Source organism: Sorex fumeus, unplaced genomic scaffold (assembly GCF_029834395.1).
Source record: "Sorex fumeus unplaced genomic scaffold, SorFum_2.1 ptg000240l, whole genome shotgun sequence".
Classification (NCBI taxonomy): domain Eukaryota; kingdom Metazoa; phylum Chordata; class Mammalia; order Eulipotyphla; family Soricidae; genus Sorex; species Sorex fumeus.
Window position 1 is genome coordinate 11,396,787 of NW_026606297.1, and position 13,050 is coordinate 11,409,836.

Genomic DNA, 13,050 nt, shown 5'->3' on the forward strand with positions numbered 1-13,050 from the left:
CTGTATAATATTTTATATATAATATTATGTATGCACGGCTTATGTATGTTTTCACTAATGGCGCCCCAGAGAAGGGGGGCGAGTGAGAGCCCTCCCTACCTCAACGGACCCAGCCGCAGCAGCTGACCTCCACTACCCAACCTCCCCCACACTCCAAGCCACTTTCCCGATATATAAGACACTTCTTACCCATTTTCCATAATTACCACACCATGTTTGATGGGGTTCAGACAGTAGGTAACAAATCATAGAGAAATATATATATATGTATATATGTATATATGTATATATGTATATATATATATGTATATATATATCTGAGAGCCTGGCAAGCTACCAAGAGTATCCCACCCACACAGGAAGAGCCTGGCAAGCTCCCTGTGGTGTATTTGATATGCCCAAATCAGTAACTATAACTATAACAGGACGGGTCTCATTCCCCTGACCCTGAAAGAGCCTCCAATCATTGGGGAAAAAATGAGTAAAGGAGAGGCTGCTAAAAATCGCAGGGCTAGGACAAATAGAGATGTTATTGGCACCTGCTCAAGTAAATAGATGAATAATGGGATGACAGTGATACAGTGATACAATGACATATGCATTTAGCTAAATATTTGTGGTGGGGTTTGGCTATACCCGCAGTCCTCTGGAGTGACCACTGGCAGTGCTTGGGAAACTAAGTGAGATGTAAGTGAGATGCTGAGGACCAAAGCCAGGCCAGCTGCATGTGAGATAAGAACTTTAGCGTCTGTTCTGTCGCCAACCCTGATATTATTACATGTGGTCTATAATACTGCGCCAGTACATCAACGATGTTTAATTCCGTTTTTCTGTTGTTAAAGAATGTCTTGTTTCCACTGTTCTTTTGCATTTTAAGTACTTTTCTAGACTAACAAAGGGAAGATGAGATCCCACTTATTTTACACTTGAGATTAATACTGCCTTACTTACTTTCTTTATTAGAATTATCTCCAATTTATAATCACCTTATTCTTATTTATAACTGCATGTGTTTATCTAAAATATATATATTTAAGGAACATAGAAGAAAAACATAATTCTGTATGACTTTATCAACAAAAACACTAAAATTTCACTTCATTCTAATATACATTATATAAGTTAGTATTAATGTATTATACTATGAGTTAGTATTATATCACTATTATATGTAAGTTAGTATTAAACGGATTTTAATCCCCCACACATTTAAGTAAAGAAATTAAAAGGGGAGAGAAAGAGAGAGAGAGAGTGAGAGAGAGGGAGAGAGAGAAAAGGTGCACGCACTTGTGCGCATGAGAGAAAGGAGTTTGGATATGTGTGAGGTTTTGTAGTATTCTGTTTATATTATTCAATAAATAGTATTTCCATTCCTAATGGAATCTAAGAGGAAACCAAAATATAATATCTATAAATTATATATTTTAAGGAAGAAAATGAAGGATCTTTATAAAAGTAAAGTAAAGTAAAGGCCCTCCCGTTGATCGTGTATTTGCTCGAGCGGGCCCAGTAACATCTCCATTGGAGACTTTGTTGTTACTGTGTCTGGCATATCAAATACTCTCCGTAGCTTGCCGGGCTCTCCGAGAGGGGCGGAGGAATCGAACTCGGGTCGGTCATGTTGGCCACTTGTAAGGCGAATGCCCTACCCGCTATGCTATCGCTCCAGCTTAATGTTTTTGTGTTAATTGAGTTTTGCTAAGGTGTGAGAATTCACGTAATTGAACTTTGCCTATACACAGGACTTCAAGACAGAGAGAATAGTACGGAAGGACAGAAGCCCTAATAAACTGGTTTAACATACATTTCACTTTTGCTCTGACGTGTGATAACCAGTTACATTTCTGTCATCTTTAATACATTAAAGATAGCTTTTACATATTGGGTAGAAGCGGTTAAGTGAAAATAAGCATCTACTTCAATGAATTCCCAAAACATCCCTTAATTATCATGATCTAATCAGATGGCTTCAGTTCTATGCTCCCTTTTTCTAACTTTGTCACTTCTTCAGGAGACCCAGAGCTTATTAGTCATAAATGACATAACACTATGCATACTTTACCTTATCTCAAAAAGTTTTCTTTATAATCATAAGAAAAGTTGGTGATCTCACAATTTCTTCCTCTCAGTGCATTTTAAATGCTAATCAAACAGTTCTCCTTGTGTTGAATGTTACTGTGAAGAGATTAAATCCAGCTTGTTGTCACACACAGAAAGCATGTTATTTTTTCCCTTGTCTACTCAGACTTTTTTTTTAATACTTGGATTTTAACCTTTTTTTCCAAACTATACTTTGATTGGGAATGATAGATGGCATTACTTTGGGCTCTTTCAGTCTGTATGTTTAATTTGTCATTATATTGGATTTTTTAATTAAAAATTAGCTTTAAACTTTACTGTTTTTAACTTTTATTTCTTCTAAATTATCAACCATATTTGTTAGCAATAATTCTTTTTCAATATAATATTTCTTCTCTCATCATAGATAAGCCTCCCCTTGTTTGATATCATTCTCTGATACTCACCCTCATAACTATTACCTAACTCTTTCCAACTGAATTATTTTTTGGTCACTTTCAGAATTTTCTATTTTCTTGAGTGTCATACATGTACAATCTTGGGACACTAGTTTTTTTATTGATGAATTCCATTTAATATTTATAAAAATATTATCTACATTTTGTGAGACTATACATGAAGATCTTCCTTATTTTCCAATGGCTAATCATTTATCATAAATGTATGTCCTATTTTTAAAAAAATCCATAGAAATCCTTTTATTTTCTTTAAAATTTGACACATATCTAAATTACATTTTGCTTCTTTTCAGGGATTTTGTTAGCTGGAGTGACTGGGGGAATTCTCTCCACACATTGGTGGGCTGGCAGAAAATCTTCTTTGGCATGTAACAGTATTTGATAGATGTGATTCATCATCCAGTGCCTTGTTTGATTCAGTAAGTGTCGGTTCTAATAAATAGCTCATTTTATTTTTGTTGTCATAATGGGAACACATTAAAGGTATATGAGATGTGAGGGATCAAATTCAAGGCCTTATGCTGGAGTATATGAGTCTTGTATCAGGGCCCATTATGTATTTTTGTGTAAGTAAATATTTCACATTTGGGTTTTTTTTGTGGTGGTGATTGGAGGGTTAGGAGGCACACACAAGTGTGCTCAGGGTTTACTTCTGGCTCTGTATTAGGAATCACTACTGGTGGGCTAAGGGGTCTGTATGGAATATTGGATATTGAATCTGGATCAGCTATATGCAAGGCGAGTGCTCGATGCTATACTCTCTCCTGCGCCCAATAGTGACCGAATTTACTAATAATAAGACATAAATAATATCTATCCTAGAAACATTTAAGCACTTTTCAATTGTCTGAGCTTTGAAAAATGTCTCATCATATTCTGAAGAAGATCCTCTCCCCAATGTTCAAGAAAGATGGAAAACTTCAGTTTTGATTGGAATTATGAAGAATTCTGCCACTATAATGTTTTAAAGTATGTGGGCTTTAAAAAACATATTGACTTTAACATTAAAATATATTACAAAGAAAGTAGATATATTGTTCTAAGATATTGCTTCAGAATGTATTACTAGATTCAGTTTCAACAACAAGAAAACCAAAACAAAATTGAATAAAAGGAATTAAATCAATTTTTGTACTGGAAGAAACTATCATTAAGATAAAAAATAAAGAAAATTATTTTCATACTATACAGCTGAGAAATGTGTGATAATATAGACAGATAGATACACATATATGTAACTATATCACAAGTCCCTCATGTATTTCCCTGATGTGTGTAGACATACATATAACCATATATTATAGGTGTCTATCTTCAGTTTGTATATGTGTATATATTATATGCCTATGTCTACATATATACATATATAACTTAAAATACTCAACAATGTAAACATAAACCTCATCAAAAATGTAGTATACAACTGGTCATTTATTTTTATTTCTTGAGTTTTGAGGGAATCACACCTGGCTGTCCTCAGGGCTCACTCTGGCTTGGCTTTTAGGGATCACTCTTCGTGAACTCAGGTGACTATATGGGGTGTTGTGGTCTCAACATGGGTCAGCAATGTGAAGGACAAGAGCCCTCCCTTTTGGACTATCTCTCTAGACCTGTAGCTGATTATTCAATGTCTTTACCAAGGAAGATACTGGATGGCCAATGGACAATAAAAATGCTTATTATCACAAAGTAATAGGTAAATGTCATAAAATTGATAATTAACTATCATGTTGCATGCCACATAACATCATTAATTGTTTCTCAAAGGTCTTAATTGTTGTGTAGTATAAAATGAATAGTTACAATACTTATATTACTTGATAACAATGTAAATCACTGTAGTGACCATGGAAAACAGTAATGAGATTTCTCAAAATATTAAAATAATACATATATTGCATGATCCCACATTTATATACTACTATATCTATACAAAGAATAAAAAACCCACTAACATATAGTTATACTCACACAGTGCAAATTTTAGCATTATTAAATATAGCCAAGGTTTAGATAAAACCAAAGATAAATGAATATAGATTTGATACATATTTAAAATAGAGTATGAATAATCCATAAGGAAACATGAGATATTACCTAAAGAGACCAATGCTAAGTGATGTTAAACAGAATGACAATGGTAAATACTAGATATTTCTCAATCGTCATACTGCAAGTCAATGTCCAGTATTTGTCTTCGATTAATTTCACTTAGCATCTCCCTCATTAGGTAATATCCAATATTGTTTACATATAAAAGCAGAAAAATATGATGAACGATGTTAAAAAAAGTAAAGAAAAACAAACCTTAACTCTAATTTAGAAATCAAACTATTTATGATAAAGGCCGTTGGCTGACAGTAAGGAACACAATGGAGAGAAATTGGCATTTTGGTGTTTGGCATATAATGTTAATATGACGTCACTACAATTTATAAATATCTCATTGTAATCAAATAATAAAATAATAAATTTTGTTTTAACTCTGTCACAGTATTTGAATACTTAAAAATCTATAAAACACAGTCTATAATCATTTAATAAAATATTAATTAAATCTGGTAAAATTATAGATATCTATTTTAAATATTTCTAAAGAAATGGTGTTAAATATCTCTTCTGATTATCTAACTATATGACACCTATTTACAACTTACATACATATATGTGTATACATATATGCATATGTCTGCATATATACATATGTAACTTAAAATACTCAACAACAAAATAAGATCCCTGAAAATAATTGTATATCTCAAGGAGTGGGGATATATCCCTTGTGTCAAGAAATTGCCACACTGATTTTTTTTAGTCTAATAATGTACAATATGTTTGATATGTCCAATAAAAAAAAGGCATTTTAGGCTGTGTTCCCAATAATTAGGAAAGACCATTAGTTACTGTTCTGGCACATTTGAGATACTTTCTGGCCTATTTAATGAATGACTCAAAAGGGACCAGTACAAAAGAAGAGGCTCTGCAACTCGGACAGCCTTTACAGAAAACTACATTACCTAAAACTCATATTAACAAGCAGGTCTAAAACCTGGGGACGTATGAATGGTACGGAAGACAAGTTCATAAATAAACCCATATTTGGAGAACAAAGCTTAGGCTTTTTGGCTGTAATTTGCTCTTAGTTTTTAGATCAGCTTTTCACATTATACTGCTTTCAAATTAAGCATGACTCTGGACATCAAGTGTTCATGAGACCAGAACCACCTGCCATCAACTTGTCATTATCAGATCATTGAACCACACAATCAAGTAAACAGAATAATGGAAATGGTAGATTCATGATGGGACTAATAGTGATAGAAGGTAAACTGTATAACTGTGACATAGGGATTACTCTTTCACCAATATATTCCCTTACGTTTCTTCAAAAATCTTGACTGGATTTTAACAGATGGTACTTATATCTCCATTTTATTTTATTTCAGTTTTAAAGAAATGGTTTTAGGAGCTAGAGGTATAATATAGTGCAAAGGGTACTTGCTTTTTTTGCACTCTACCCATGTTCAATCTGGTACCCTATATGGTCCTCAGGTGCCCCCAGGACTGATCCCTGACTTTAGAATAAGCCCTGGGGATAGCCATACATTGTCCCCAACCAAAAATAAATAAAGAAATAAATAATTATTTAAGAAGTGGTGTTAAATACCTTTCCTGACTCTCTGACTACAAGGGAAGTATTTTATAACATGAGAACAAGAGCAAGTGGGAGTACAATGCAGATTACTGTTGAAAATAGAGGAATATTTCTGTGTACCATCTTAGATTTGTTTTTGTTTTTTTTAACCATAAGGGTCAGCACGATCCCTGAAGCAATCATTGCTCAGTGTAAGTAAATCTCACCTGAAGTCTCTATCATAGGCGTTTTGCTACTGTAATTATATCATGTCTCTGGTGAAACATGGAGGAGAGATAAAGTCTGTGTTACATAAAGGGACAAAATCTGTGTAACAATTTAAGGTAGTTGACCGTGACTACTCATTCCAGCTTTTCTAGATCCTTCCTAATTGTGTCATCTAAATTCTCCTAGGAATCCAGCTGGTTCCAGAAAAAAAGAAACAAAAACCAAATCAAAACCAAAAGGATAGCTATCATTCAAAGTGAAATTTTGTTGCTTCGCAATGTGATCTTTATGTACTATGAAAAGTGAAGGTGATCTTTATGTACTATGAAAAAAAATGTTTTCAACTATAAAATAGGACATTATAACTATACTTTCTCCTTTAGTCCTGAAGTCCGGAGATACACTTCTTATCTATTCTCATGCTTATCCTTGGGATATTTAATCAATAGCCCAGAGTGGTAGAAATAGTAATTTATTTTGTTGTTTTAGCTATTATTCTTGTTTTGTTTTCCTTTCATAACTTATTATTATTTCCTGATATTTCCTCAATAATGTATTTATGCATTCTTTTTTAAAAGTCATGTTTTCTCAAAGAGTTATAAAATGCATGGTATATTAATCACATTATTTTTATTTAGATTTAAAGTTTGAAAACCAGTAATAATACTGAAAGTATGTTGGATTTCACAAATATGTGTGTTTATTATTTGGAAATAATGTTCTGCTCAAACACTCCTCTAAAATTGAAAGATGATTAATTAAAGAAAAAATAAATTATTTTTGAGCATTATTTATTATTCTTTCCTTTCTTTTTAAGCTATAAAATTAAGGATGGGAAGGAATCCTTCTTTGAATAATTGGTGTGTTATTATCCTTAAATTTATACCCCACATATCCATCTATTAATACTCCATTATTTATTTTTGCATTAGAGTTTAATATCTATAGATCTGTAACATACACTAGATTTTAAAATGGGTTAGAGTTATGTCACAAAAAATGCTAGATTTAGATGACTTTTGGTAACATCATGCTTTCTTCATACTTGGTTAAAAAATTATTTCATATTTATAATGAGTGCAAAGATGGCCAGAGTCCCAGTTACATTGAGAGCAACTAAAATGCATCAACCTATTCATAGCTCTTAGTCACCATTGGTCATTTTGTTTTATTTGTGATGTTTTGGGGCTGTACCTAGAACTCAGTGTTTATTCAAGCCACTCTTCTAAGGGATTATCCTCTGACCACGTGGGATGCCAGGGATTGTATCTTGCTGTGCCTTGTGCAAGCCATTTTTCCAGTCCCTCTTATTTTGAAAACTAAATGTACACATTTGGCTCTTTCTACTAATTCTGCATGGTCCCTAGTCCCTGATAAAGCTCTGGTTTAAAAGATAATTTTATATAGACTTATTATTTGTTGTTTTCTTTCAATTTTAATAATTTTGAAAACAATTGTCAGTCATTTGAGTTGTTTTGTTTTTCTCATTTAAGAATGCAGGCAAAAAAAAGAATTCAGGCTTGTAATTTTCTTTGTTAGTGGTGTCCTTGTTTGCTTTTGGTATTAGGGAGATATGTGCCTCATAGAAACTGTTTAGGAGAGTTCCTGTTTTTTTCAATTTCCTGGAAAAGCTTGAGGAGAACTGGCAACAGGTCTTCTTTAAATGTTTGGAAGAATTTGCTAGTGAATCCATCTGGGCCTGGCCTTTTGTTTTTCATTTATTAATTTTTTTAATTTTTATTAGTGAGACATCATGGCCTTTTGTTTTGGGGAAGACTTTTAATTATGGTTTCAATTTCCTTGATGTGAATGGGTCTATTCAGGTATTCTAAGTCTTCCTGGCTCAGTCTTGGTAGATTGTAGGAATCCAGGAATTTATCAATTTCTTCTAGATTCTCTTGTTTCATGGCATACAGACTCTCAAAGTAGTCTCTGACGATCTTTTTAATTTTATTGGTTTCTGTTGTGATGTCCTGTTTTTCATTTCTGATTCAGTTTATTAGGGATTTCTCTTTCTCTTTCTTTGTGAGTCTTGCTAGGGGTTTATAAATCTTGTTTATTTTCTCAAAGAACCAGCTCTTGGTTTCATTGACTTTCAGATTGTTTTTCTGGGTTTCCATGTCGTTAATTTCTGCTCTAAGTTTTATTATTTCTTTCCTTCAGCCTGTCTTGGGTTCCTTTTGTTGGTCTTTTTCTAAAATATTGAGCTGTGAAGTCAAGTTCTCTATTTAGGCCCTTTCTTCCTTCGTGAGGAATGCTTGAAAGGCTAAAATTTCCACAGTTTTAGCTGCATACCATAGGTTCTGGTAGCTTGTGTCTTCATTCTCATTTGTTTTCAGGTATCTTTTGATTTTGTCTTCCTAACCCACTCATTGTTCAACATTGAGTTGTTTAACTTCCAGTTGTTTGATTTGGTTCTCCGCGTGTGTGTGTGAGTTGTTCTATCTTCACTGCATCCTGGTCTGAAAAGATAGTTGATACAATTTCTATCTTTCTGATTCTATTGAGGTATGTTTTGTGACCCAGCATGTGGTCTATTTTAGAGAATGTTCTGTGTGCATTGGAAAAGAATGCATATTTTTTCTTTGGGGTGTATAAAGCACTGTTTAGGTCTGTTGGTCCTCTCTTTTCTATTTCTTTCTTCAAAGCCAGTGTTTCCTTGTTGAGTTTTGTTCTTGTTTATCTATCCAGAGGTGATAAGGCGATGTAGTCTCTGACCACTATTGTATTGCTGGCAATGTCCTCCTTAAGATCTGTTAGCAGTTGTTTTAATTATTTAGCTGGTCCCTCATTAGATTCATATACATTTAAGAGTGTGATTTTTTCCTGTTTTACTTACTCTATGATAAATAGGAAATGGCCTTCGCTGTCCCTTCTAATCTTTTTCAACCTGAAATCTATGTTGTCAGATGGTTACTAGTATGGCCATCCCAGCTTTTTTTTGAGGGAGTTGTTAGCTTGTATGATTGTTTTCCATCCTTTAACTTTGAGTCTGTGTTTGCTCTGACTCTTCAGATTAGTTTCTTATAGGCAGCAGAATATTGGTTTCAGTTTCTAGATCCATTTTGCCACCCTGTATCTCTTGATTGGTGCATTTAGACCATTGCCATTGAGAGAGATTATTATGATGGGCTTTTATGCCATCTTTCTGTAAGGGTTTGTTGTGCTTATAGGTGTTTTCCTTCTTGAATTACAGGAGCCTTTTTAGTCCTTCTTTTAGGTTTATTTGGTACATCTACACAATGGAATACTATGCAGCAGTTAGAAAGTATGAAATCGTGAAATTTGCAAACAAGTGGTTTCACATGGAAAGTATCATGCTAAGTGAAATTAGTCAGAAAGAGAGGGACAGACATAGAAAGACTGCACTAACCTGGGGAATATAAAGTAACAGAATGGGAGACGAACATCCAAGAATAGTTGAGATAAGTACCAGGAGGTCTGCTCCACAGCTTGGAAGTCGGCAGCACATGCTGGGGGAAAACACAGATCAGATTGAGAAGGGAACACCAAGTAAAGGGATTTTGGAAGACTTGCTCGGGATGCGAGATGTACACTGAAATTATATAGATATAGAGTCTCTCTCTCTCTATGTATATATATGTATATATATATATATATATATATATATATAAGGGATATAGATATATAGGTCTATATAAGTATAAGTATATAGACCGAGCACGATGGCCACTCAATACCCCTATTGCAGTCCACAGCACCCTAAAGGAAATAGAGATCAAAAGGGAATGCTCTGCCATAGAGGTGGGGTGGGGTATGGGAGGGTATGGGAGAGGGAGCGCTACTGGTTTCATTGGTGTTGGAAAATGGGCACTAGTGAAGGGATGGGTACCTTATCATTGTATAATTGAAACCCAAACACAAAAATATGTAAGTCTACAACTGTACCTCATGGTGTTTCACTAATAAAAAAATAAAATAAAAATAAATTGCAAAACAAAACAAACAAACAAAAGGATGCAGGCATGCTTTTTATTTTTTTCAGATCAAGAAAAGTCATGTTGATTAGGAATTTTAATTTTACATTTTCCCTCAGAACTTTTTAGCTATGATTTGGTCTTCTCCAAAGAAATACTCCATTTGTCTTATCTTGTATTTGTTTATTTGTTTTTCTGTGAGTCTTCAGTTTTGCACAATTTTGTCTTCAAGAAATGCCAACAGTTGTTGGTTTTCTTTTTTTTTAACTTTTTTAGGCTTGATACTCTATATTTTGATTTTGTTGGACGTCTTGGTTGGATATCATACAGGGTCATATCTTATTTACCTGAGAAATGTGCTGATGGTTCCTTTGATCATCTGGCACTGATAGGCACTCAAAAGTTCTGAGCTCAGCTTGAATTTCACCCCATGAAAGAGAATTACATCTTTCTTCCTGGTTGCTTGAATTCTGTTTTTTTTTAATATTCTTCAAGTTCTGAAACTTAAAACGGATATATCTCAGTGTCAATTATCTATATTCTTACCTAGTGCGCTCTGGTAGGCTTTAAATTCAGTTATTCAAACCCCCACCTTCTTTATTTTTTTATGAAATCCTTTCAGGAAATAAAAAGTTATTTTAAAATCTTTTCTTCTCATAGTAACATCTGGAAATTTCAATTACAGTATAACTGGATGAGTTTTTTTTCCTGTTCTTATTATCTGTTATCCTCCTCCCAATTTCTTCAAATTGTATTATTTTGTAAGGTTTTACTTTTGGTTTTACTTTTACTTTGATTAAGTGATTAAGTGATTACTTTTGGTCAGCGATTCCCTTCTCAATTGTGTCCATCCTCTCTCTTTCTTGCCATGTCAAATTACTTTTGGCTCTTGTTTGAGGTTTACCAGATTATCCTTGGGTTTCAATAAATTTCCTTTTCTACATTGAAGTCCTGTTTATTGAGGTCAACACTAATTCTTCATGAACTCATATGGAATGCATTTTTTAAATCTTGAACAATCTCCAAGCTTCAGCTTTAGAATAATGATAATAACAGTAATAATAATGCAAGTTTCAACATCATTTTTTTTCTACAGATGCCACATAATTTTTTTTCTTTTTGTCCTTGTTTTGGGGGAGCACTGTCACATGTTCCACTTATTATCGCAGTGCTGTTTATTTTTCATTACCCCAGAACTTTGATAGCTGAATTGTGACTTATCATTTGCTCTGTTTCTGATTCATTTTAAGGTTTACTTGGTGAAGCTAGGCCTTTGTCTTTGGTGATATAGCAATTGTTTTAGCACTGTGAGTTAATCCTTGTCTTGTTTTGTTAAATACACTGTACCATGAATAATTAGCTCCTTTCAGCTCATGCTTCAGTGAGAATCTTTTCTGTGGACTCTAGGAACCTGACTTGTTTTCTGCTCACTGAGCTCATTTCAACTTGCTCTCAACCTCCCACACTCATGGGTGACTGAATAGTAAGGATCCTCATAAAAAAATAAAACTTTCTTATTAAGCCAGAGTTAAAGGAGGGATGTTGTATCTCATAATACCTCCATCCCCACACAGTGCTCTCTCAGCTCCAAGGAGGACCTTTGCAGATTATAAATGGTCTGTCTGCCCTTTCATATACTCCCAGCTCAGGAAACATGATCCCAGTGCACCCCGATAACTTTTTATATTAGAGGATAAAAATTATTTGCAGTCTTTAGTAGTTTGTACTTCATTAAATCATACAAATGGTCACTATGAACTCCAACCTTAATGTTTCTCTTGGAATCTTTGAAATAAAATGAGCTTACAATGAATAGAAGTTATAAGTGGGAAAACTGTAATGCAGCAAGTGTGTAAGTTTTGAAACAAAGTTCCATAAATCTAGTTATTCAGAGCTAGAAATCCATAAGATAATATCTAATTTATTATTATATGTGGAGGTGAAATAGAGATAACTAAGGGTCAAAATTCTTTCATAGATTCCAAAAAGCACAATTTAGATATTAATTGAAGTACATGAGCAAGTTAACATAAGTTAAATAGCAAAGATATGTATAAATAACTGGTTTGCTATGATGAGATCAAAGTAGGTCTTATTGCTTGCTCTAAAAAATATAAACGTTCACATCACTGTCATCCCGTTGGTCATCAAATTAGTTGTGTGGGCAAAACGTTCACATATCTAATTTAAATTTTCATTATCTGTCAGGAACATTTTATAAATGATATAATTTAGGAAGAAAGAAGTAAGCAATTTGATCAAGGGCACACAGGTTATTAAGTCAAGTTTTCAGTAGGTCAGTTAACTCAAAAATGTCTGTACCTTTGTATACAGAACACCACACCTTATGAAGGTTTGTATGAAGCCTACAATTCCGGCCTACCTAATCATTCTTTTCCCCATGCATTAATGCATTACACATTACTTAAATATAGTACCTAGTCATAACATATCGGTGTATAATCCTTCATGTTTTGACCTTCAGGAAATCCATTTATTATTTAATTTTGTTAAACTTTATTACAGATTTTACGAACAAGCACCTTCAAACTCAAGTGGGTGATGGGTGCTCTTATTTTAAAGGCCCACCAAATAGCTTATTGCAAATTTGTATTTTAGCATTCATCTTTGATTGCAAAAAGCCATTTGCTTATACATAAATATTCATCATTTAAGTCCTTGATAATATAACCCCTATAGTCCTAAACCATCA